The sequence below is a fragment of the Leiobunum rupestre genome, chromosome 1 (genome assembly GCF_980474605.1).
Source record: "Leiobunum rupestre chromosome 1, qqLeiRupe1.1.hap1, whole genome shotgun sequence".
NCBI classification, from domain to species: domain Eukaryota; kingdom Metazoa; phylum Arthropoda; class Arachnida; order Opiliones; family Sclerosomatidae; genus Leiobunum; species Leiobunum rupestre.
Genome location: NC_143384.1, coordinates 42,913,076 through 42,918,801, shown reverse-complemented (window position 1 = coordinate 42,918,801; position 5,726 = coordinate 42,913,076).

Sequence of the window (5,726 nt, the reverse complement as noted above, 5' to 3'; positions counted from 1 at the left end):
ATAATACGAAGGGGTATAGTTAATAGATATCAAAATTGTTGGTTTTCGTCCACGATTCAAGCAGTTTTAGAAGTTAAATTATTATCACCCGAATCCGTGCTCGATGAAAACCTAAAAACATTCTTGTTGGAATTTTGTTCTAAACAGACTAAAGCGATTGAAGAAGCTAAAGTAAAGCATATTCTAGGTGTAATAGAGTGGAAAACAAACTCATTATCTGTAGGCGAACAACATGATCCATTTGAATTCATACAGTTATATCTACAAAATTCAATTCCAGATGAAAGTTTAACAAACACGGCCATTATAAGTAGTTGTCTCACTTGCGATTCTGAGATAGAAATTAACCAAGTATTTTCCCGTGGATTTATTGTTCAGCCAAATGATACCCAACCAACAGTAATTGATCACATAAATTATCATATTAAAGGTAAAACCGAGGACAAAATGTGTGGTACTTGTGATCAGCTGACAAAACACGTAGAAAAAATAAAACCCTCTTTAAAACGAGTTCTTTTATGTTTTTGCCAACGAAATGAGAACCGTGAATTTTTAAATGACTTATCGTGCCATTTAAGTGACGAAATTAGCGTAGTAGGTTCTAAATACGCTTTGAAAAGTTGTATTATACGAAAAGGTCATCGCGCTAAAATTGGCCATTATATAACATACGTAAAAAAGACTGAAGGTTGGATCTGTTATGACGACCATTCAATTACAGTAGAGAAAGAATTTGAATTCCATAATCAGTGGACTTTAGCATTTTACGAAATGGTTAACTATACCTGTAATAAAATGAAAGAAAAAGAGGCTGGCAGCTTTCTCTGAGTAGATTAAATTTCGTATACCAGAGAACTGCACCCGGAAGTAAATACCACAATGCTCAAACTTTGTGCCAAGTCGCTTTACAAGAGCTTATACTAAGCTCATGTAAGACTAACTTGTAAGTTGTTTCATAATGCTATCTTTTTAAATCTCCCACGTATGTTTAAATTTCCCGCTTCTATAGACTATATTATATACCTAAAGATTAAATCCATTGTTTCTACGAAATATATAACTCCTTGCAGTCGCGAGGTACTGAAGGAAAAGCCCATGTAAAAACAGTTGCTAGAGGTTGTCAATAAACACAGTTAGTTATGTCATACGTTTATAATATTCTTCAATATGGTATGACTCTTTGGGAAATATTTAACTGATAGCTATTAATGTAGTGACGTCATCACTGTAAGATAATCGCTGTTTGTAAAGGCTACGCGAGACACGAGAGCAAGCGAACGCAAAGCGGTGCCGAAGCCCGTTATATAGGGATTTAATATAAATTGGCCGCCATTAAAAAGAAATTGCTACAATTAAAAACGATTTTTTAGTTCCAATTGCTCAAAAGCGAGTAATAGGACGTGCCTTAGTCATAGATTAATGTTTAATCATTATTGTGATTTAAAAAATTATTATCAAAATGGGTTTATCAACGTATTTCTGATTTACATTAATGTACCGTAAGAATGAGAAACTCGAATTAACATTTAAATGGTTAATAAATAGCTTTAATTATTCTGAAATTCGTATAATTCATTTTTCCTCGTTTTATTATTAATTTCATTTATTCTCGTTTTACTCTTTCCGCGATACTTTTGATACAACTTTTGATCTAGGACGTCGATGTTGACCAAACTTGTCGAGGCTACGGAAGTATTAATAGGCTACGTGGTAGCGTTAAGAAAACTCAGGTTTTTGAAAGGAATCATGGGTAAAAGCGTCGATTAATACCGAAATATTGGTTGGTCGCGGATTCCGAAGCGCCATAACTTTTGATCTAAGACGTCGAAGTTGACCAAACTTGTCGAGGCTACGGAAGTATTAATAGGCTACGTGGTAGCGTTAAGAAAACTCAGGTTTTCGAAAGGAATCATGGGTAAAAGCGTCGATTAATACCGAAATATTGGTTGGTCGCGGATTCCGAAGCGCCATAACTTTTGATCTAAGACGTCGAAGCTGACCAAACTTGTCGAGGCTACGGAAGTATTAATAGGCTACGTGGTAGCGTTAAGAAAACCCAGGTTTTCGATTGTATAAAACGGAAAAGTCCGGGTTTTAGTCAATTCCTCGTAGTGAAGGCTTGAGAGAGACAATTTAAAATTAAAATGTTCAATAAATAAATAAATAAATAAATAATTTCGTATACTTTTTTTCTCTATTAACGATGTAACGGCTGACGAAGGACCACGGTCTGAAAGCTCCCGAAAATTCTAATAAATACATTTTATATCGATGAAGTACCAGCTCCTTTGATATTTATTTATTTTTAAAGTTTTTTCTCTTCGTTTTACCATATTCCTCGATTTAGCGTCCAAATGTTATAATTACGAATTTCAGATTTTATATTTAAAGTATCGTTAAATTAGCATTTAGCTGCTTCATAAACACCCTTAATTACTCGAAAATTATCGTAATTTAATTTTTTCGTGGTTTCTCCATTTGAAGGAACACATTTTGAATGAAATATTCAGCCGCCGGACAACTAGCGGCATCTATCGCACGACGTGACGGCGATTGTATATGATTAAAAAAATCCGGGATTTAGTCGCTCGCAAAAATTCCTTGTTTTACTATATTCCTCGATTTAGCAACCAAATGTTATAATTACAAATTTCTAATTTTATATTTAAATTGTCTAAGGCACTAGAACGTACAATTATCATTTATCTGGTTCATAAACACTCTTAAATACTGAAATATTATCGTAATTTAATTTTTCCGTGGTTTGTACATTTGAAGGAAAACGCTTAGAATGAAATATTCAGCCGCCGGACGACTAGCGGCATCTATCGCACGACGTGATGGTGATTGTATATGATTTAATAAAATCCTCGTTTTACTCGCTTTAGATTTTCCGGGTTTTCAAAGAAAATGGTTTTAGCAACGTATTTCTGATTTATATTAATACATCGTAAGTACGAGAAACTCGAATTAACATTTAAATGGTTAATAAATAGCTTTTATTACTCTCAAATTCGAAAAATTTCATTTTTCCTCGTTTTAATATATGCCGTGATTTAGCAACCAAATGTTATAATTACAAATTTCTGATTTAAATTTAAAGTATCGTAGGGACGAGAACGCAAAAATTAGCATTTAGAATCTTAAAAAGCAAACTTAATTACTCGTATACACTCGTAATTTAATTTTTCCGTGGTTTCTCCATTTGAAGGACTAGCGGCATCTATCGCCCGATGCGACGGAGATTGTAGATGATTTAAAAATTCCTCGGTTTACTCTTACTATATTCCACGATTTAGCAACCAAATGTTATAATTACGAATTTCAAATTTTATATTTAAAGTATCGTAAAATTAGCATTTAGCTGCTTCATAAACACCCTTAATTACACAAAAATTATAGTAATTTAATTTTTCCGTCGTTTGTTTATCGCACGGCAAAAATTCCTCGTGTATTATTATCCGCGGTTTACTTGCTGGGCGCGGTGTGACCAAGCCCTCATACTACTATTTGGTAGCTTTCCTTCAATTTTCTCGATTTCCTCGTTTTCCGGGTTTTCCTTGTTTTCCTTGTTTTAGTCGTACCCATATTTTGGAAATTGGGACCATAGATAAAAGAAATGTATATAAAGGTCTAGATAAATTTCGGGGCGTCTAAGCCTAACATAAAATACGGAATTAACACCTAGCAGACACCGAGGAAGGCACGTGACCAAGAGCGCGAGCTCTCTTAGCATTTTAGTACTAAGTGCTTGACCTTTCCGCAGGCCGTAGTCTTTAGACACCATCTGTTGGTGACTTTTAGTATAGTATTTTTCATAGTTCATTTACAGTTGTAACAGTTACTTGTTACCTTTACCCTTTAAAATTGACATCTAGATCTTTTGTCAGAAAAATCTTTTATTACGCCATCAAACTCTAATGATTTCGCCACTTTATTTTCGATTGACAATAAGGCTAGTGATGACAGTCTCTCTCGGCTTATAGTTGATCTTAGATAGTTTTTAATTAATTTCAATTTTGAAAAAGATCTTTCTGCGGAGGCTACTGAAACTGGAGTGGTCAACAAAATTTTTAAAGCTATTACGATATTAGGGTACAACCATGTTATTTTTAGTTATATAATTTAAAGTATCAATAGCTGTCAAGACTGTTACAGGAATAACATCTTTAAACAACTGAAACTCTTCAAATAATTCTTCTCCGTCTACATCGTCAATTAACGTCGTTTCAAGAATTTTGTAGATTTTCTTCCGAAATGTTTTTATTGCACCTCCACCGTATAAGAAGCTAAATACATCTTTGTGCTCTCTGTACAGTTTAAATCTACTTTCCATGGCGGATAACGCGCTATCAACTAATTTTAAAAAAATTCGTTTTAAATTGAACCTCACCATGGTAAACTGTTTCATCGGGACCTTCACAACTAAAAATTTTCTTTTTTTTCGTGTCCTAAAAAAAAATACAATTTCTGCTAAAATGTTTAGTCGCTACGTCCATTGTCACTTTTTGGTTTTGCTGACTATATTAACTTTGGTCAACATTTCGTACCAAATAATCAAACTAACGATGAAATCAAAAGACGTAAGTTCTTGAAATAAACCCTGAGCCTCGCTCCTAATCTTCACATCTGAAACTCTTTCTGAAATCTCGCTTAGGGCTTTTAAAAAGGCCGGAATTTAAAATCAAACAGCTCTAACCTGGCCACCTGGATAAATGGCTTTAAAAGTCGCTTGATGACTTAGGCCTAAGGTGGTGCCTTGGGTATTAGCCTAGTGGATTATTATTATTATTATTGATTGGTGACAAAGTTACGCGTTCGAACGATGATTCAATCGCGCACACAATTTTATCTCCTCCGACACCCGATGACTGAACGAAGTTCTCTCTTAATTCTTCGTAAACCCTACAGTTTTCGTTGCTTATAAGTGTGCCAGTACAATTCCTTTTTTCGAAAAATTTTGAAGGTGCATCCTTTTCTTTATCGGCAATTTCTTCATGCTTTCTTTTCTGCGCCGCTCGTATACTTTCTTCCCATATATTGGATATTGGAAATGGACATTGGACACCTGCATTTTTGTTACCTTATCTATAACTGGATTTTCCAGGAATTTCCCGTTAAATGCTTGAAAGTGTGAAATACCAAGAAACCAGCGGGGCCCCGCTGGCCCACTACGCTGCGAGGCCGGTTTATTACAAAAATAGTCACCCACTTCGTTTAATGGTTTCTAAGAAATTTAAGATGCATAATAAAATAGGTGAAATGATCCCGCAATTTATCTGAATATGAAAAAAAATGGTTGTCAAAATCATTTATTTTCTAATATAAAATTAAATTTGCGGGGCCCCTTAAATTCTAGCTAGCGCGGGGCCGGGTGCGACCGCACCCTTTGCACCCGCATCACGCCGGCCCTGCCTTTTATCTTGATTTGGGGCCCCTACAAGCGAAATAAAAGTAGGCTGTAGCCTGCGTAGCCTACCCCTCGCGCCGCCACTGCCCTGACCAGTGCTTATGGCTAAAGCGCCACCAGTTTTGAAATCCTGGTGACGCCACTGCGGAAAGGTCAAGCGCTTAGTACTAAAATGCTAAGAGAGCTCGCGCTCTTGGTCACGTGCCTTCCTCGGTGTCTGCTAGGTGTCAATTCCGTATTTTATGTTAGGCTTAGACGCCCCGAAATTTATCTAGACCTTTATATACATTTCTTATATCTATGGACGTGACGTAGC